The sequence below is a fragment of the Schistocerca nitens genome, chromosome 7 (assembly GCF_023898315.1).
Source record: "Schistocerca nitens isolate TAMUIC-IGC-003100 chromosome 7, iqSchNite1.1, whole genome shotgun sequence".
Lineage (NCBI taxonomy): Eukaryota > Metazoa > Arthropoda > Insecta > Orthoptera > Acrididae > Schistocerca > Schistocerca nitens.
In genome coordinates this window covers 320,188,961-320,210,706 of record NC_064620.1, presented here as the reverse complement: position 1 = coordinate 320,210,706, position 21,746 = coordinate 320,188,961, and the positions used below count along the sequence as shown (strand labels likewise).

Below are 21,746 nucleotides of genomic sequence, written 5' to 3'. Positions count from 1 at the left end.
ATTTGAACCTACTCTAATAAACAGCATTTGGTTTCGTGAGACTGAACGCACCGTTTCAAACGTTTCCACCACTACTTGGCAATCCGAACCATATCACTAGCAACCGCAACGCTAAACCCCGAGATCACAGAGTCGGAGCTCACGCATATGTATTAATTTTTCCTTCAAGAATTTCCACAGAGTTTGTAACTTCTGCGCATTTAGACACAACTTGCAGGTTCATGAATTACGAAAGTAAAGGATCAGCTTGTCTTAGCTGTTTTAAACGCACAAAACGGAAGATTGTACTATCCAGGTGTGAACTACTACTGGAAATTTAACATATCCGAACAGTTCTGTAACGGTTCTCTTCTTGTTATAAGTTCATGATAAGAATACTTATTGGTTTGAATGATATAAACAAATGGAGTCTTCTTTGTTAGTTGAACTGGATTATCTGTAACATGCTACTCTATTGTTTAGGATATTTGGAACTGAGTAGATGAAATACTTTAAAAGATATTAAAAATGTTGACTCAATGAAGTCTGGTTTTACAACCCAAGTATTCACCGCTAACACATGGTTTTTGTAGCCTGTCCTCACTATCGTCCTGGTAAAGATACGTATAAAACAGCACAAAATACACCCTTTTAAGTCTCGATCAGCAACTTTGTGTTTGAAACGGAATAAACTTTAATGGTTATTGCTCTTTCGGCAGACTTGTCTCTCCTGGAAATTTGTTGGATTCGCCAGGAAACAGAACATCAATTGAAAACAAACACAGGCCAAACGTCGTATTTCGTTTCGCTTGTATATCAATGCACCTGAACGAGCTGATATTTTCTCCTCCCGCGTTTTAGACGCTCAAACAAAACCTAACGATTCGCCTGACAACACAGCTGTAATGTATCAGACGCTCGAATACGTCTTACTGCAGCTTCTCGGTCGAACGGACAAACCGCACTGCGCCGACATCTTAACGTAAACAGCGCCGCCGCCATCGCGCATGCGCATTGTTCGACAGACTGGCGCGCATGCGCACGAACGCCACCGGCTCCTTTTCGCATCATTCGGAGTCGGTCTCTTCTAGGTTCGTGTTGGCGTGAACGCAGTCAGATCGTTGTGTGGTCTCGTGGTGGTGAGCAGAGTTGGTCTGCGGGTGATTTGCGCCAGTACGTGAGTGTGTGTGTGTCTGTGCTTGTAGTGGTGGTGGCACGGGATCGACTCTTCATCGCTGCTATTTTTGCAATAGAGTTTTGTCCCAGGTAAGTAAACAGCCCGTTTCTGAAATATATGTGTTTGCCGTTCGGGCAACGTTGTTTCATTGGCTATAAATTCACCTAAGTTATAAAATTAGTTTCTCAAGCCATCATAGAACGTACGACTATTGGTACTAAGCGAATTTCCCGATATACGCGCGCTGGCCGGTATTTGCACCGGCTGCTAGCATTACGAAACGGTCGGTTGGGCGCAAGCACAAAAAGCACAGGGCGTAGCAACTCAAGACAGCCGGTAACCCCGTGGCCTAGATCGGGGTCGATGGCTCAGCAGCTCTCTGCGAAACAGGTTCTAAATAAAGTTACCTTTTTGGTCGCCGCAACACGTGTCCACGCCATGGGTTTCCCGAGTTTGGGAAAAAAAGCAGAAGACAGACCCGGCTGCTTATTGTTGCAGATCACAAAATAGTGTAAAAATTAAAGTTAAATTGTCTTAAAATTATCATTGTTAGCATAAGGGCAACGTCACCACGTGGCTGTAGTAATCAGGCTAGCGCTGCTTTTAGAGCATTAAAATTTGTTACATTCTTCCTATGTTTGGCGTGAATGTAACATTTTTCTGGTGAGACTGCACTCTGTGTACTATGTGCACACACTGCTATTCTCAAAGAATGAGCATATGAGAAGTTAGGAACAGTTTTGTGGCTACGTTGCTCTCAACGGCTTGCACAGCCTTAGGAAACTTTTCTGCGTGAAATTGATTCTGGCCAGAAAAAGTTTTAAACCGATACTTGTTGAAATGGCAACGAAACGCTTTGAAAGGAAGGGTGACTAGTTTTAACAAAAGCAGGTAGTGCGCTATTGAGGTAGACATCAATTTCTCATGCAAACCGCAGAAAGTGTCCATAGGATTTTCCTGGTTTGATAAGGTATTGGAGTTTGACGTTTTTAATCATGCATTGTGTTGTCAGCGGAAGTACCACGCTTCCACGTCATATCACAGTTATCATTAAGATATTACAGCCGTAATTTTTACTACTGGCTACGTATTTGCTGCTTGAATGGAAGGGAAAGTAGGAAGATATATTCGGTCGTAGAAGCAAAGGACCTCATAATTTTCATCCTCACATGTGTATTGCGCCTCTACATTCGTACACTTGCAGCGCGTTAATGCCAATGAAAGAAGTCCCCACAAATTAAGCTGTTCCTGAGTCTGACCACATTTCGCCTTCCATTCATTTCGAGCCTAGTTACACCTTCGTGCGTAAACTTGACAAGCGCCCTGTGAGCTAAGATTTGTAGAGGAATCTGTCTCCCGCCATAAATCCCGTAATGAACAACTCTGCAAGTAGTCTTTCGTACAAGTTATGGTGGTCCGTAAGCGGGCTCGTACGCTAAAGCTCACAATTTAAATTGCCAACTGCTGTAGTCATACAGCGCATGCTAAGACCGCTTTATAATTTAATTTCAGCAAAAAGGGCCCACAGCAGTAAACCTCGAAATACTAAGGGAATACTTGACTTTATTGTTTATTTTTTAAGAGAGCGTAACAAAAGAATAAATATATAGCTTCGTGCGCTGCCGAATGCAGTCGACGATGTCTGATTTGATCATTGCGAGATTTTGCACAATGAAACAGAAACCGTTAGCACAGGTAGCGTTAAACTGTTAACGGAGCTGTTTCTTCACTGAAGCTTAATGTTAAAATTTCCTGTTTGTTCCGCGAATCACGAGATAATTTAAACTTGCTGAATGTTTAGTTTTGCAAAAATGTGTGGGTGTAACTTGGAGATGGAACTATCACCGTACTAGATGCTAATGAAGTCTCGTTTCTGGAAATTTTGCCTTTGATTCTTTCATGTATTTATAACGTGGGGATTCATAGAGGCTGTAAGTTTCGCGTGCTCAGGTCTTTATAATTGGGCGCAGATCCTGAAGGTGAAGGATAATGACACTTTCAAACATTTTGCCGAAAGCATTTATATGTTTGGACACAGTAATTTCTAAAATTTTCTTCTAACATTCGGTGAATACAGTAACTTGAGATCTGAGTCTCGAAAATAACAAGAAATTACAGGCTTTGTTTAGTTCGGTATATTTTTCAGTTGCATTCGTGAGGTTTAGCACACGTAGATTGGGTTTGCATCCGGACCAGCTGTAGAAAACAATTGCAGCCAGAATGAGGCGCCCGTTGCAAACCGCAGGAAGTTATGATGAAGATACTCTACTTGCCAAACATCAGACGGGCTTTGCCGAATGTAGGTGGAAACTTCAGAACAAGAAAATATTTCTCCAATTTACAAGCTCACATAGCTATAGTGTAAGTGAAGTACTGAAAACCGTGCTTGAGCATTTCTGTTTTATACCGTGCAAATTTATTTTCTAGGTTTGATGCTGTTACCAGTTTTTCAGTCAGGTGCGCGAAACGTAATTTCCTAATTTTTGGACAGTGATATAGATCTGAATTAGTTTTTGCGAGTTATGAAGCTATATACTTAGTAGGAATGTTTCAAATTAACAGTAATAGACTGTGTTCAAAATTTGTGGCTTGTTACGTCAGGCTGTAAGTTGCCAAACATTTCGTATTTTTAGAATAAAAGCTTTTTTTTGTGGCATTATGGATCATATTCTGCCGTCAATGTATTTGGCAATCCGATTACCTGGACATTTAAACAGCTCAGTAGGTCAGTTTCGAGCTTTACTGCTGCTCTTCACAAAGTGCGTATTTCCTCTTCCTGCGTCTCGATTCACAATCCCGTCCTCCCCATGAATGTTGCGCTCTTCAGTCCGATGACTGATTTGATGGCGCTCTTCCAAGTCTACCCTATGTAAGAAAGTCTCTTTGTCTCTGCGTAACTACTGCAACCTACAGACGAAAAATATATATGGAAACATACAAACACATGATCGTGCATAATAGGCCTACGATGTAGCAAATCCGTTGGCACTCGAAACAGCTTCCAGTCTTCTCGGAGTGGATAAATACAGGTCCTGTATCGTTTTCAAGGGAATCGTATCATTCTCCCTGCAAGAGAGCGGCAGGTGGATAGCCATCACGCATCCTTCTCTCCGAAGTAGACCACAGAGGGTCAATAATATTGAGATCTGGCGATTGTGATGGCCAGGGGAGACGCGAAATTTCATCTTCGTGTCACAAAACCGGTGCCGAGCGATGGGATCAGGTGTTGGGTCGCCCTTGAACACCATAGGGGAACATACATACTACCATGGGACGGACTTTATCAACCCACGTGGTGACATAATCCTTGGCGGTAACCCGTGGAGTATCACGACAGTACAAATCCACCGAACCACCTCCATGTTTCACTCTTAGTACGTAAACTGGGTCTGAAGTTGAAAACCGTGTGAAACAGTTCACCCGGTCAAATGACTTTCTTCAATTACTCCGTAGTTCAGGTTGTATGGCTTCAACGCCACGTTTCACTGCTACGGCAGTTGCGTCATTAACAAGTCGTTCTTTAATTCTGGCTCGCCTCCCAATGTTACAGCATGCACTTCTTGCGCTGTTTCGATATTTTTGTCCAACCCCTGTACGTCCGTTTCAATCTTCTTACTGGGCGTTCGCACTTCCCTCCATTATCAAATTGATGAACCCATCATGCCTCCCGATCTACCCTACAACCGATCCCTTCCTTTAGTCAGGTTGTCCCATAAATTTTTCTCCGATTCGGTTCAGTTCTGTTTAGCTAACCATCTACTCTTCAGGATTCATCTTTACCAGCACGTCTGGAAAGCTAATTATACCTTGTCTCAACCGCTTATCGCGCGCGTTTCTTTTTCGTAGAAGGCTACTCTCCAGATACGCTCAGAAAAGATTACGTAACATTTATATTCGATGTTAAGGTTTTTCAGAAACGGTTTTCGTTCTACTGCCAGTCTTCATTTTATATCGTGTCTACTTAGTGCATCATTGAGTTCGTTCTACTGTTAAACAAGAGATATCTTTTACTTCATACAGAGTTTTTGTCAAAGTGTAACAGCTAACAGTAATGAACGTAAAGTTTCATTTGTATCGCTGTAGTATCCTTAGTTGCTTCAGTTACTGAAGGTATCAGAAATGCGTTACAGCAAATACTAAATCGTGCGTGTTCATTTTTCCATATGAGTTTAGTTTTGTTCATTTGAAACATCGTGGGTGGTTTGGAATTAAATATATTTAATAATATTTTTTTCTAAAAAGTTGGAAAAGATTGTAGTGTGTTTTTAACTTTCAGTAGTCACATTTCGTAATGAACTGTTTTTAGGTAAATGGCAGTTGCACAGAGTTTGTTCGAACTGTCGGAATTTTGCGGATGCAGATAAGCTAAAATGTTTAAAAAATCATTTGCAATGTACGGGACAACCATTTGCAGTGTTTTATGAGTAATGAAAATATCGTGCATGAGCGCAGAAGTTAGTTTAAAATAGTTGGCTGAGTACATTGCCGACAATGTAAACTGCAAAAAATGGTTCAAATGGCTCTGAGCACTATGGGACTTAACTTCTGAGGTCATCAGTCCCCTAGAACTTAGAACTACTTCAACCTAACTAACCTAAGGACATCACACACATCCATGCCAGAGACAGGATTCGAACCTGCGACCGTAGCGGTCGCGCGGTTCCAGACTGTAGCGCCTAGAACCGCTCGGCCAACCCGGCCGGCTGTAAACTGCAGTTTTTTTGACGCCGCTCTTCTAAACTTGTAGTGAAAACGGTAAAAAAAAAATACTGATTGCTACTTGTGGCAGTCCTGATAAAATTAAACAACCGCTGTTTCCCCTGCACTGTATGCCCTTCTCTAGCTATACATGGTCATTTTAACCATTGCGTTAAGTTTCCTACATTAACAACAAAGTGCAAACCATTGGCATAAAAATTACTTTCAGGAATATAGAACAGTTTAACTCACACTTTTGACTAAAGTATATAATATGTCTTCGATTGTGACATTTCGTTGATATTACCCAAACGCACATTTCAACCATGCTATTTGTTGCCAAGAATAATAGGCAAAGGAATGCGGTTCTAAAAGTGTGTGCTGATGGATCGTAGAATTATATTTTTGATGTAATTTTAATAATTCGGTTAGGTCTCGCGTTGGAGAAAAGGCAAAAGTGTATGTTGAGATTGCAACTGGCGGAGTCAGGTCTGCTGCAGGTTCTCCCCAGTGTCGTCATGGCAGGTGGCTCTGGCGGAGCGGGAAATGCGAATACAGCCCCACTAATGAGAGGTAGCCGTTGTTGTTTGCTGTGTTATACTGCACGTTGTTTCTTACGGTTTCCTTTCCTTGTGAAACGTGTACGTAATTGTTTCAGTAAGGATCTTTATAAAACATATTAAGACGATTTAAAATTAGATAACATCCAACACAGTGGTTCCTAAATTCACCGAGAACATGAGAACATTATCCTTGAGTGTAGTAAACGAGATGTTAGCTAGTAAAGTAACACCCCCCCCCCCCCCGCCCGTAACCCGACCACCGTCATTTTATTTTTTAAACGACGAAACATAAATCACATTTAGTTTTCTAGATTTCCAGACAAAAGAAATGTACTGTTTATTTGTAACGATCTTTTTCTTATGGGCTGATGGCGCAATTCAGTGCATCATGAGTGCTACCTACGACTCCCCAAAAGAAAGCTATCCACACTGAGGGTAGCAAACTTTAACAAAACAAAAACTTCTCTCTGTACTGACATGTTTCATCCACGCCCTACTGCCCATTTAAAATCAACCAATTTAAAATGTGTGTGCAGATAAATTGTGGCAACTATGTACAACTTGGACAAGGCATTCTCAAAAGATATTTATAGAAGCATGGTACAAAGTAGAAAGTACGTTAATGCCAGTATTTGAAAAACAAATACTAGCATAATCAGCACTACATTCGTATGAAATAGTGATCATAATAAGGATCTATTAAAAGTAACTTAGTTTCGTGACTGAAATACAGTAGTGCGCTTTTGCTTTTACCTCATGGGAAATTCTATTTTACACCTCATGGACAATAACCTCCTTGTTAAGAACCATTGATCGAAGGCGAGCTGGCGTGTTTGCTGCAAGGAACGTTGATACCGTAGAAGGTACAAGATAAGTATTTTGCTACAAGATGGGTTTCTTTCGGCGTATGGAACGCGGAAATAATGACTTCGTAAGTGCCTCTTTGCGTGATGTAGTAAAGTCTGTGTCTTAATGGCTGTTACGGGAGCTATACGTAAGCGGCTTAACGTCACTAGTCTCTCGATTAAATGCTCATTCTTGAAATTTTGTAATTAGGTTTTCGCCGGATAACTTGCTTCTATGTTCAAGCCTCAACAACTTCACGTTTTTCAACATTCCCATGATGCTCTCCCGCTAGTAAAACCTCTGACCAATTTTCCCGCCCTTCTTAGTACGTTCAGTACACATTGCTCGACGTATTTGGATTGGGTCTCTCACCCTTAATCAGTATTCTACGATGGGAAGCACCAGTGATTTGTAAGCAGTCTTTGTGGACTGATTGCATTTTACCAGTCAACAGAAGTACTTTTTCCTTTTCCTTTCTCATCTGCATGGGGTCGGCCCGATTGCGTGATTACAAATGGATTTGACATGGTTGATTTTAAGGGAGGTAGGACGTCAAACGGACCGACTTCGAGCAGGAGAGGCACCAGCATTTTAATTTCCACTGTCTATACTTTTACAAATAAATTCATAAAACTTTGTCAGCATGACTAGGAGGGATTCTTGATTCATACTCATAGCATAACAAAATAAATTTTTTTTGCATGTGGAAGTTCATCATTTTTTCACTTAGGCCTACTGTTGGCTGCATTTGTCGCTATAGGTACACTTTCCTTAGCAAGTACGAGAGCTGCTTAGATGAATTTTGCACAGCACACAAACCATACTAGAGGTGTGTGTGACAGAATTTATTTATGAAAAAATGAATGTTTAGAAAAAACGCAAATTTTATAGTTAATTGTCTCAATTTTAACCACAGTGTTTAATAGATTTGGGAAACTCTATCAGAGTTTCATAAATCTGTAAGGATGGTTTGTATGCTGTGAAAAATTCGTCGAAGAATCTCTTACTTATGAAGAAAAGTCTACCTATAGCAACAAATGCAACCAATAGTAAGTGAAAAATGATGAAATTTCACAATTAAAAAAATTATTTTGTTTTTGAACTTCCACTGCTGTGAGTATGAATCTTGAACCCTTCCTGGTCATGCTGACAGTTTCATGAATTTATTTGTAAAAGTATGGACAGTGGAAATTAAAATGTCCTGTCGTGCCTCTCCTACTCAAAGTCGGCCCGTTTGATGTCCTACCCACTTAAGAGCTGGCCGGATGCCCTTCATGTCGCCACTCTGTTACCCGTACAATATCGTACATTGGTTGACCAACGTTGGCGTGGTACCAAGTCAAAAGCTCTTGGCTGTCAAGAAGTACCGTACCCACTGGATCTCCTTGACCCTTCGCTTGGTTTACAGAATGTCCTGTGAAGAAACGGCGAGTAGGGATTCGCATATTGATGCTTTTGAATCCATGCTGGTTGGCGTGGAGGACCAGCTGTTAGATACCTCACCGTCCAACCTCGAAGTACGTTCTAGGATTCTATCACAGACGGACGTCAGTGAGACTGGACGAGTTTTGTGGTTCGCTTACGCCACTCTTCTTGTGGATCTGCACTTTTTCCCGTTCATTGCCTAACGTGACGAAGCAGTTTCTATATCTACGTCCCACGGTACCCACTGTGCGGTTTGGGTACACTAATTTCCTTGTATTTCGTAGACCGTTGTTGCGGAGGTAGGGCGGGTTTCAGTAAATTTGCTTGTAACCCCGAATCGTTCCAATATTATTTGTGACCAATATTTTAGATATTACAGGAAGTAATATTTCACTACAGAAACGCGACCATTTATTAGCCCCATTGTTACGGTATTCTGCGACGACCTGATACCGATCTTTGTTTTGTTGATGTGCCCTCCAGCACACCGAAATTACATCTGCATTTTTCTAGTCACCCGGGGCGCTGCTGCTTCAGTGATGTACGTACTGTTGCTATACTGCGTTCATCATACGAATTAACCTGTTGTATACCTTGCACTATGTAGTCTTCCGTGTTTGCTGGACACGCTTGGATTTCGCTTCACGAGGAGCGGATGCAAAGCCGTCTCGAGTAAAGTCCAATACGATGGTAAGTATATGTTTTACGCTGTGCGTTAAAAGTACAGTGTGTAACGTAAGAGAACTGCACGAATTTCACAGTATAGTTAAAATATTAAAGTCACTAAAGGCATTACTAAGTCAGTCGTCTTGTAATCTCTAAACTGTCCCATATCAGAATCCGATGAATACATTTTAGAAGTGGAACTGCCATCTGCTGCGTTGATAAAGAGGTGATCAAGAACAGAATCCACGAAACCATCCAAGCGCCACATTTTCTTTTTTATGACGTGCGGTTTTGCACCCCGCTAGCGTTCGGCAGTGGTAGCCTATGTGACAAAGGTTAGTTTCAGTACGTCTGGCAGATTAAATGTGTCATTTCTCGCTACAAATCGCTTAACCTGGCTCCAGATCAGTTATATTGGGTACAGATTGCAGTGGTACGTTGGTAACGTAACGACAGTGATACGTGCAGGCTTCACAGCTTCAACAGTACTGTATTGGCCTACAGTGGTTACCATGTCCTGCGTTTTCCAAGATGTTATCGGCCTACGCTCAAGTTTCACGTCGTGATATGCGTTGTCTATTACAGTAATGCTAGAGGGCTCCAATTTGGGCAGAACATTTCTAAACCACTTCAACACTTCATCCATTTCTTCGTGATAATCTCCTGTTTCGTTAGATTCAAAATTAAATCACCACTTCCACAAAACCACAATTATCTGCCTATATGCACAATAATTAACCTCTTTCCTTTTCCTGTCGCCTTTTTTTTTATCCCTGTTAGACGTGCAACAGAAGGTTGCCTCTTAATCAGTAACGGTTGTCATTCCTTTCAGTGTGATATGTCCCGCATTAATCCAAGTCTCATCAACGTAATTAATATTACATTCCTCACGTCTAAATTCGCGAATCTGACGAAGACAACGTCTCCTCCACAAAGAAATATTATGTCTGCTACTATACTCCTTCCTTTCCTTTTTTCAAACTGGAAACCACTGTCACCCATTAGTGTGTAAAATGTCGTCCCTTTTAAAACTGGGCAAGTCATCGTCATTTACCTCGTTTCTGAAGAAAAACGGGTGCATCTTTGACCGCATAACACTGTTCAAAAAATCGTCAGACTTTTGTAAGACACACGGCTGACGTTCCTGCGTCTTCGCTGGAGTGGACAGGTTGCCGGTATCCTGGTTTTCTTTCCGCGCACTCACTTCATGTGACACAGAAATATCAGTAATTTCAGATGTCATTTCTACAATCTGCCGTATCGTTTGCGACGGGTATGTACACGTGTTATAACCACTCGGAACAATCTGTTTCTCGCTACTTTTTTATGGTGTTCCACGCACATATTTCAATACCGAGCGGGAAGTATCGTCATCCAGTTTCACACTACGCATCAACAGCACGACAATCCGCACAACAGTACAGAAACTGAGATTGTACACGGTTTTTAAATAAAACTACATAGTCTGTGTTGTGAAAACGTCGATGGCTATTAATACATTAGAACATAAATTATTTACAGTAACATAGTAGTAAGATATCTTACATGCAAGTAGGACCTGCTTCCAAGAGCGTACCACCATCATGTGTACGTGTGCTAGGACTACCGACTGGTCATCGCGTTTGTTTGTTTTTTTTTTTTTTTTTTCATCAGGTTTATTCTTAACGATGAACAAAGAAGTGGGACAGCTTCTTTGTTGTAAACTACATGTACTCTTAAGACAAACGACACTCCACGAAGGAATTACACGAATGGCAGGGAGATCGGTAGATATGATGTACATGTATGGTCAAACAAAGGTTTAAGAGTTCGGAACAATCGGAGGATTTATTCCAGAGAAAGAGTTTCGAGAATTGTGCAAATCAACAACGCGTTGGCTGTCCTTTGGCCTTTATGCAAGTCGTTATTCGGCTTCGCATTGCTCGATAGTTGTTGGATGTCCTGAAGGATATCGTGCCAAATTGTCCTCCGTTTCGCACATTAGATCGTCGAAATCCCTAGCTGGTTGGACGGCCCTACTCTTGATGTGATACCTACAGCACGCACCTGAAAATGCGACCGATTAGCTCATTCTCTTGAGGGGCGGGGGGGGGGGGGGCTGAAAGGGAAACTAGTAAGGACTTGTTGAGGAGATGGGGTTCGTGAAAGGGGAAACACACATTAATTTATCTCGCGGCACTGCCAACATAGTGATGCGTGCACTTTGTACCGATCACCAGTATGGTGTAAATACCGCATGGAAGCAATATGGATTCGTGAAGACTCATTATTAGAGCCCTAATTTCCGTGCACTATAATAACTTAAACATGCGTGCATTCATCAACTGCCACAAGATCAAAATTGCACAATGAAGCAAAAATGATAAAAATAACTCAGCATCAAAATTCAGTTTTATATTTACTACACGTTGGCGCGTGCTTCTATCCAAAACGTTGGCCAACGTACACCAGTTCCATTCCGTGGGAAGTGCACGCACCTGTGGTTTGACAGCACAGATGTGGAACAAAGTGAACATTCCCCCGCTCACTTATAACGCGGCGGCTGAACACTCCCCCTGCATCACGTACGCATTTGAGGTAAAAATAAAATTGCGCGTACAACTATCATAACACGGTCAGTGCTTAACAATTTCCTCACTTCATTTTCGGACACGATCTCAGGTTGCAATACTGGTGAGTGCGATGAGTACACTTCAGTTCTGCACAAATTTATACCGATTTTCACGCGTTCATTGGATTATGAGCGGTAGAGTATTTGTTACAGTACGGACATTTTGGGAAGTTAGTGTTTTATGTCAAAGGAGTGCAGGTGCAGGGGAGAGAGAGAGAGAGAGAGAGAGAGAGAGAGAGAGAGAATACCAGCGGTGATGTGAGAGGGGGACTGTTTGTCTCAGTTTCGGAGCTGTCTACCGAAGAGTTCGCGCTCATCGTACAAATAAGCTGCAATAGTACAAATTTCACGCTGAAGAAACATAGATGAGAGACTGCGGATTATACAGATTTTAGGTGGCGTCAGATAATTCTATATAAATAAAGTTACTATTACTAATAATTGTTCGTTTCGTAACGTAAATTTTCAACGCCAGACACTACACCATGACTCACCAACACTTTCCTCGCATCTTTAGTGTCACAACGGTAAGATTTAGACTATGACGCCAATGGGAAAAAGAGGTTCACCCATACGAAATGCCCCGACTTGTTCTGACATGCCACGGGAAGCACAACTAAAAATGTGGATTTTGTACTTCCCTCGGCCACTTTCTATTTGGGTGACAACGAAAGACTTTTCCTTTGTCAACTAACATAGACATGAAAATGGTTTTGGCCTATTGTTATATTTTACACACAACTGTATGACACAAAACCCTTCAAAAACTGTCAATTTTTCAGTTTTAAAATAATGACTAGTTCAACAACATTACCATAAATTTTACATAATCACTTTTGTGATAATTCACATAAGAGAACCTATTATGCCTATGCAAGTTATTGCAACATCTCCATTTAGGCTAGGAAAATTACTTGTATCGCTTATAAATTTCTAAATACAAGATATTTACAAAAATTCGTGGACAATAGCATTTATTCGCTAGATTGGTCAATACACGCAGTTGCATGGAAATTTGGGCTCTACTGGTTAGACACGGCCAGTTTCAAATGCGGCGCCTATTTGTAGAAAGTATTGTGAAAATAATTCTGTTGGAATACATCGCAATTCATAGAAGAAAAATCGCGACAGCTGACAGATCGGTGAGGCTGCGAGCAGTCTGAAATAAAAAGAATGCTCACACAACCTGCGTCAAACTACGTATGGCCTATCGTAATTATTCGTGTGGCCAACAGTAATACCAGCAAAACAGTTCATAGACTTTATAATGTAAATATTTTATGGTAAATGTATACGATTTGCACACACGTTTGGTAATAAAAAACAAGTCAGTGTGAAGGATGAGCTTGCATATTTCTGCGAAGGTTTTCAAATCTGCCGGCCGAAGTGGCCGTGCGGTTAAAGGCGCTGCAGTCTGGAACCGCAAGACCGCTACGGTCGCAGGTTCGAATCCTGCCTCGGGCATGGATGTTCGTGATGTCCTTAGGTTAGTTAGGTTTAGTAACTAGTTCTAAGTTCTAGGGGACTAATGACCTCAGCAGTTGAGTCCCATAGTGCTCAGAGCCATTTGAACCATTTTTTTGAACCGGGCAGTATGGAAGTGGTTGGCTATTCCTGTCCAATGCCGGTCGGGCCGAGATGTCATCTCGCCGCCACTTTGACCGGAGCCTATAGCGGATGTCTTGGTTTCCTTTGAAAACTTCACGGATTTCTCGGCACTGCTATGGCTTTTTCTAACATGTATTTAGTTTTTAGTGACCTCGTCAAGGGGTTAAATAACAATTTCCGATACTTAAAAGAAAATCGCCGACAATGAAACCAGCTAATTATTCTTCCTTCTGTTGCAGTCATAACGCAGTGTTCAGAGAGCGTGTAGGATGCAGCATACTGTTCCCTGCGCTTACCATAGAGTGGAAAAATGTGAATTCAACCGCGAGCTGTTGACCTTTCTCCCGGTCCAGAATGTCGCAATAACATTTCCGGACGCCGCCTCTGTCGCAGTCGTATTTCTGGCACCAGAGCGTAGAGATAGCTCACTGAAAAGCTTCTGTATAGAGCCCCTCAGCTTTTGTTCCTAGTTGTGCATTCCAGGGATAGCCCTCCGAAACGATAAATGATTATTAACGCAGTCTTTCATCTTTCTGCAGCATTATTACTCGTACAAAGCGACAAATGTATTTTCGACTGCGCGTTATATCCGATCTCCTGCAAGTAAAATCTGCACAAGTATCCAGTCAGAGCATAAAATTTCAAAGTGCTTCAAATGTTGGCACCTTGTTTTTTCATGTGTGGGTCGACAGCCTGAACGTAATTTCTGAATGCTACAACCCTTTTAAATGTCCATCATAGCCTGAAAAATTCTCTATAGAACATGACCTTTGTTGCTTCATTATTAATTACATTACTGGACACGAGAGACCATTTTTATTAACAGAACGACGGTATATTTTGTTTGAACCATTTTTTTTTCAAATCTTTGTTAAGTAGAAGAAAGTGCGCAGTGTAGATCACTAGCAATATTTGGTTTCGTTCTATATTTCTTTTTCAAGGCTATAGCTGATGAAAACGCCCTTTAGCACAAATAAGTGCTTGAAAACTGTAAGTATAGTTGCAGTGCTTGCTTTGTTGTGCTGGGATAAGCTTTCAGACATATTACCCAAAATAATGTTATTCATCTTCCTAGTCCCCCTGCAGGCCTGGGGGGTTAGAATAGGGTCTCTCACCTTTCGGCCTTTGTGATGGTCCCCTGTAGGGTTTGACCTCCATTTTTCCGAATTTTCCCGAAGAGCGAGCCAACTGGGGAAGGACGGCTTACATAGTGCATAGTGTCCATCGTGCATTGAGATCTTTAGCCCACTTTGTCTGAACTAAAGTCCTTCCCTTTACCACCTCCCGTCCATGTTCGTCCGCATACACCTCCATGGTGTACACTTAGGCAGCTGATTGGTCTGGACCTTTCGCATGAGCCTAAGGACTTAGTTACTCCTGCCGCTCTCCGCTGTCACTTCCTCTCGATTCTTGGCGTGTTCCGGGACTCTGAAGTGGTTTACACCGATGGCTGATAGTCATGTTGGCTTCGCCTAGTCCACAGAGGCCATTTTGAACAGCATTCCTTGCCCGATGGCTGCAGTGTATTCACTGCAGAGCTGGTGGCCATCTGTCGTGCACTTCAGTATATCCGTTCATTCCCTGGGGAATCGTTTCTCCTGTGTACTGACTCCTTGAGCAGCCTACAAGCTATCGACCAGTGCTACCCTCGCCATCCTTTGGTAGCGTCCGTCCAGGAGTCCATCTATGCCCTGGACCGATCCCGTCGCTCAGTGGTGTTTGTGTGGACCCCAGGACACGTCGGTATCCCAGGCAACGAACTTGCGGACAGGCTGGCCAAACAGGCTACACGGAAACCGCTTCTGGAGATGGGTATCTCTGAACCTGTCCTTCGTTCTGCTTTACACCGTAGGGTTTTTCGGCTTTGGGAGACGGAATGGCGTAACAGTACACACAACATACTGCGTTTCATTATGGAGACTACGAATGTGTGGAAGTCTTCCATGCGGTCCTCCCGCAGGTAATCAGTTGTCCTCTGCTGGCTCCGCATTGGCGACCCACGGTTACCTTATGCTCCGTGGAGAGCCGCCTGAGTGTCGGTGCTGCGCGCGGTTGACAGTGGCCCATATTCTGGTGCCCTGTCCCACTTTGACTGCCCAGCGACGAAATCTTGGGTTACTGGACTCGTTGCCGCTAATGTTACCTGACAACGCCTCATCAGCTGATATAGATTTACATTTTATTCGTGAGGGTGGGTTTTATGATTTGATCTCAGTTTTAGCGCATGTCTTACGTCCCTCTGTGTGCTCCACCCTAGTGCTTTTAGGGTGGAGGTTTTAATGTGTTGGATAGCGGCTGGCTTTTCCTTTTTATTCTCGTGGTCAGCCAGCCATTGTAATCTGCTTTCTTGTTTGTAATATCTTCTCCCTGTTTCTTGCGTCTTTCTGTGGTTTTCTTCCTCTGTTTTGTCCACCGTAGTGTTTGTTCTTCTGTCGTTCTTTTGGTTCTTACTTTCTCCTGTTGAGTAGTACGTCTGCTTTGTTTTTTTGTTCCCCTGGGGCAATTGTTCTACACTGGGAATAACGGACCGGTGACCTCGCAGTTTGCCCCCCCCCCCCCCCCCTTCAAACCAACCAACCAATCGGAGCTCCACACACAATTCACTTAATCTCTGAAGTTCAAATAATCTAACATATTTCCATGTGGGAGCCAGCTTACTTAAGGCGACGTTGAGTTCGTTTGGAAGTGTCAAATCTGCCAAGACTTGACAGTGTATAACAAAGTGATTTGAAATAACATTGAGATTCTTCTCTTGCACGAATCGAGAGAAAGACCCAAGCAATAACGAGTTACCATCTGAGCATACACTGAGCTGATTTTGCTACGACAGTTCATATTTACGGAAGAAGTTAGATATCGTTGTCATTGTATGACTTGCTTCTGAAGTAGTCGTTAGCTCTGTAGAAAAACTTGTATTTGTTTGGTTGTGTATGTGTCGAACGAAAACTAACAGTCAACAGTTGACGACAGCAGTACTCTCGTCTAACTATACTGTGAAAAATTGATTCTTTCACGGCCTACACGACCTGATTTGTTATGTCTTAGGCCATATCGTCAGTCCCACGTTTCACAGTTTGAAAAAGAACGGTATTTGTGAAAGTTTTTCTGGCCCTAGAACAATATCAGTGCGTTTCTGCGACAACACGACTTCCCTTAACCTTTGCGATGAGTAGCGGTAACTAGGATCGCTTTTTCAGAAGACTGAGCAGTGGATCTAATACTATCCAACTTCATACGTTTCAAACTCGCACATTTTGCAACAAAAGTACTATCGGCTTACCTTTTAAAACGCTATTTGATCCACAAATGCCGTTAGAGACAAGGTGTCATAGCATCGTTGCTGAATGCTTCATAACTAGCAACACTTTGCGGCTAGTCAGCACCATTGTTTTATACAACAGCAAAACCGTATTTCATGTAATCATCGCGTTCTTTGCGTTTCTTCGACAAACCTGTGACGAAGTAAAGAAAAAAATGCTTTACAAGTTGACAGTTCGCTTTCACATCAGACACACGACTAACCTGCTTGTTTGATCGATACTGACAGAAGAACTCAGACCAACTGAGACTCGAGCACAAACTCTGCTTAGAAACAAAGCCACTACTGACAATAACTACTACTACTACTGCGTCGTTGAAGCTCTGAGAAATTCTATTCAAAAGGCAGCTGGCACAAAGTGTTCCGAATCGGGCCGGCCTGCGACGATCGGCCAAGTTTTCGCACGTCCACTGTACTTCTACCAACGAAATACAGCGGTCGGATTGGCTACGGTAAGTACCGCCCTTATGTTCAGGCTGATGATCTAAGACGAAAATGAGTCTGAGTACACAGTAAATACTGAATACATAGTTGGCAGTTCGTCGTAAGTAATAAAACATTTGTTTTGTTTTAACAACATACAGCGTTGGTATCATTCGTCCCGGGTGCACCCCCTTTTATATGCCTCCACCCTTGACGGGGGGGGGGGGGGAGGGGGGGGGGAGCGGGCACAATTTGAAAAACCAATGCTTTAGGGGGCAATGAAAACCGCCGTACTGAAGTGCATCCTGCACTTAGCTTTTTATCTTAGACGACAGTTGACTATGCGTTTCACAGTGTGAGTCATTTACGTGGACTTGTGGACACGAGTCATTAACGCTTCCTTTTAGGAAGAGCTTGTGCCCAGCTGCCGAACAAAGCAAGCTCGACACGTCAGCTGTTGCTGCTGCTTCTTCGTACGCGTCATCTTAGCGTAGTCACGGTCTTAATTGCACCTCCACTGTACGTTGCTGATGGCACTCAGCGGGATTGTGGCAGAGTAGCTTCTCCCGTTGACGGTAAACACAGTCGCCCTTTGTCTTGGAAATCATAAAATAAATACTGCTATTGGAACAAATTTGTGCCGCATTTCGCTGTTGGCACATTGCTAGACGTAATGGTAGTTCTATTCCAGTGCCACAAAATAGCAAAAAGAACCATTTTCCTGTCTGATTCGTGTTACGGTGATGCTATTGCCTTAGAGATGTTTTAATGCAACCTTTTATGCTAATGTGCCTTGTTCAATCCTCTTCAGATTTTCAGTATAGTATCACCAAATCAAGCGTACGTACTTGATTAATGATGAGACTCCACATTGATAACAAGGGGCTGTGTTTGAAGATACTGTTAAGCTGCTGCTGCTGCGATGATCTTCATTCCAAAGACTAGTTTGATGGAGCTCACCATTCTAATCCTTCCTGAGCAACCCTCTTCATCTCTGCATAATAGTAACCAATTACATCCTCCTTACTCTAATAAATCCATGGTCACCATCTAAAATTACCCCGTCTACCCTATTACAAGTAAAATACGGAGATTTTGAAGTGAATATATGTTCAATTTTCAGGAAACAAATGATTGGCCAAGTACAAGTAACAATTTATTTAATTCCATTCGGCGATCGCAAACAAATTGTCGTGATAGTGTCGTTTCGGTCCATAATAACCACCTTCAGTTCTAATTCAAAATTGTAGAGGTAATACACTGTGTGGTTATAATTAAACTTCAGACAGCCCCCCACCCCCTAGGAAAAACGAGTGATCGTGGGACAATAAAATGTTTTGGAAACATATTATAAGGACATGCGGAAGAGAAACAACAAACACTTGAAAGAAACATTTTAATATCCACGGAACAGTGTAACATTTAATTGCGCACCCTGTTTAGTCTAGGTGACAAGTCATGGGATAGCGATCTGCACATGTGCAGAGGGCAGTAGTATCGCGTACATACAGTATAAAAGGGCAGTGCTTTGGCACAACTGTCATTTATACTCCTGGTATTCATGTGAAAAGGTTTCCGACATCGGTATGGTCGCACGACGGAAACCGACTTTCAGTGCGGAACGGTAGTGGGAGCTAGACGCAGGGGACAATCCATGTTGGGAATCATTATGGAATTCAATATTCTGCGATCCACAGTGTCCAGAGTGTGCCGAGAATACCAAATTTTAAGCGTAACGTCTCACCACGGCGTCCAATTAACGACCGACAACAGCAGCGTCTGTGTAGAATTGTCATTGCTAACAGACAAGCGACACTACGTAAAATAACCGCAGAAATCAATGTGGAACGTACGACGAACGTATCCATTAGGACATTGCGGCGAAATTTGGGCCATGGCAGCAGACGACTGACGCGAGTGCCTTTATTAAACAGCCGCCCGCATCTCGTGGTCGTGCGGTAGCGTTCTCGCTTCCCACGCCCGGGTTCCCGGGTTCGATTCCCGGCGGGGTCAGGGATTTTCTCTGCCTCGTGATGGCTGGGTGTTGTGTGCTGTCCTTAGGTTAGTTAGGTTTAAGTAGTTCTAAGTTCTAGGGGACTTATGACCACAGCAGTTGAGTCCCATAGTGCTCAGAGCCATTTTTTTTATTAAACAGCCCAACATTGCGTGCACAGCTTCTCCTGAGCTCGTAAGCATATCGGTTGATCGCTAGACGACTGGAAAACCGTGGCATGTACAAATGAGTCCCAATTTCAGTTGCCAAAAACTGATAGTAAGTAATATGTGGTACAGACTCCACGAAGCTGTGGACCCAGGTTATCAACAAGGCACTGTGCAAGGTAGTGGCGGTTCCATAATAATGCTTTTACATGGAATGGACTGGGTCCTCTGGTCCAACTGAACTGCTCATTGACGGGAAATGGTTTTATTCAGCTACTTGGAACCATCTGCAGCCATTCAATGGATCTCATCTTCCCAACGGACGATGGAATTTTTATGGATGCCAATGCGCCATATTACCGGGTCACAATTGTTCGCGATTTATTTGAAGAACATTCTGGGCGATTCGAGCCAATAATTTCCCCTTTCCCTCCGTTCGCCCGAAATGAATCGCATCGAACATTCGTGGGGCATAATCGAGAGGTCAGTTCGTCCAGAATACCCTGCACTAGCAACACTTCCGCAATTAAGAGCGGCTATAGGGGCAGCACGGCTCAGTATTTCTGCAGGGGACTTGGTGTGTCAATGACACACAGTTACTGCTCTACGCCGAGCTAAAGAAGGTCCATGAATTGTCACCTCAGTGTACGTTCCAGGTTACAAACGTTGCTCAATGCGACCACCATCTGCGTCCGTGACAGCCTGGAAGTTTGTACGGATACCATTTCACAGTTCGCAGAAGTTTTCGAACGGTGGACCATGGAATGGTCAGCTTTCGTGACACAGCTCGTGCACTGCATGAAAGTCACACATTGCGTCCAGCATTCTCAGCCATGGCAGGAGCAACTTCAACAATTTGTGACACAATTGGATGTCGGCCTCTCCAAGGAGCAATTTCCATAACGCCAGTCTATTCTAACTTCCCAATCACATTCTTTAACCCCGCTACGGAAAGAGGACCTTTCCGTATTGCTTTAATGGGTCGATACTAGCGAAGGACATTAGCAATATCGCTGTTTCGATTAAATAGCCTTACTAGTAAAACCTTCCCCCCCTCCCTCCTCCCTTCTGCAGATACATGTTGACTGTCTGCTACTGCCAATCACACTGATGCTTGTTTAAACTCAGCGTCGCCGCATTAGTACCGGCGGCTAACGTCAAGTCATGATTCTTGACACTACTTACTACAAAAATCCTGGGGAGCACAGTGTGAACGTTCCTTACAAACGTTGCGTATACGCTAAATACTTTTCCGTCTACTTTGGCTCAGGCAGCGAAAGTTTAATTATGACCAGCCTGCATTATCCTAGTATCATTAAGGATAAGGTAGGGCTTTTTCTGTGTTTAATCATATCTGAAAATGGTCATTATGGACCCAAATCGATATTACGCCAGTTGGTAAAAAGTTACTTGCATAAAGGAATATTGCACTTGCTGCATCCCTTTTTATTTGCTGTTAATGTAGTCGCTTGTGAAAGATTTTCTTGTCATAATTGAAACACTTATTAAAAACGTAACTGCAGAATTTTTGGCGTTATTCGATAAAAAGCATTTTTCTTAGAAACGCTCAAGTCATGTGGTGCTGCAAAGAATGATTCCTAAATCCGCAGTAAGAAAAAAATTGGAATATCGCTGAGCACCGTCTAATTGCGAGATTATCGGCCGATATGGCCGGTCGCACTTAGGCGGCGCACAAAATACCGGGCAGTATGCCGGCCGTGGTGGTCTCGCGGTTCTAGGCGCGCAGTCCGGAACCGTGCGACTGCTACGGTCGCAGGTTCGAATCCTGCCTCGGGCATGGATGTGTGTAATGTCCTTAGGTTAGTTAGGTTTAAGTAGTTCTAAGTTCTAGGGGACTGATGACCACAGCAGTTGAGTCCCATAGTGCTCAGAGCCATTTGAACCATTTTTTTGAACCGGGCAGTATGGAAGTGGTTGGCTATTCCTGTCCAATGCCGGTCGGGCCGAGATGTCATCTCGCCGCCACTTTGACCGGAGCCTATAGCGGATGTCTTGGTTTCCTTTGAAAACTTCACGGATTTCTCGGCACTGCTATGGCTTTTTCTAACATGTATTTAGTTTTTAGTGACCTCGTCAAGGGGTTAAATAACAATTTCCGATACTTAAAAGAAAATCGCCGACAATGAAACCAGCTAATTATTCTTCCTTCTGTTGCAGTCATAACGCAGTGTTCAGAGAGCGTGTAGGATGCAGCATACTGTTCCCTGCGCTTACCATAGAGTGGAAAAATGTGAATTCAACCGCGAGCTG

At 42.9% G+C, this 21,746-nt stretch overlaps 1 protein-coding gene across 5 annotated transcripts in view; it reads left to right on the top strand.

The window, feature by feature from the left end:
- Nucleotides 1-1,070: 1,070 nt before the first annotated feature.
- LOC126194752 (multidrug resistance-associated protein 1) overlaps nucleotides 1,071-21,746 on the top strand; it is a 390,212-nt gene continuing 369,536 nt past the window's right edge. For 3 of the 5 annotated variants that reach the window (XM_049933031.1, XM_049933029.1, XM_049933033.1), the window contains exon 1: nucleotides 1,071-1,245. The gene's annotated coding sequence lies outside the window, so the exon portion shown is untranslated. The remainder of the gene's footprint in view (nucleotides 1,246-21,746) is intronic. The other 2 variants (XM_049933030.1, XM_049933032.1) reach the window with 1 other exon arrangement.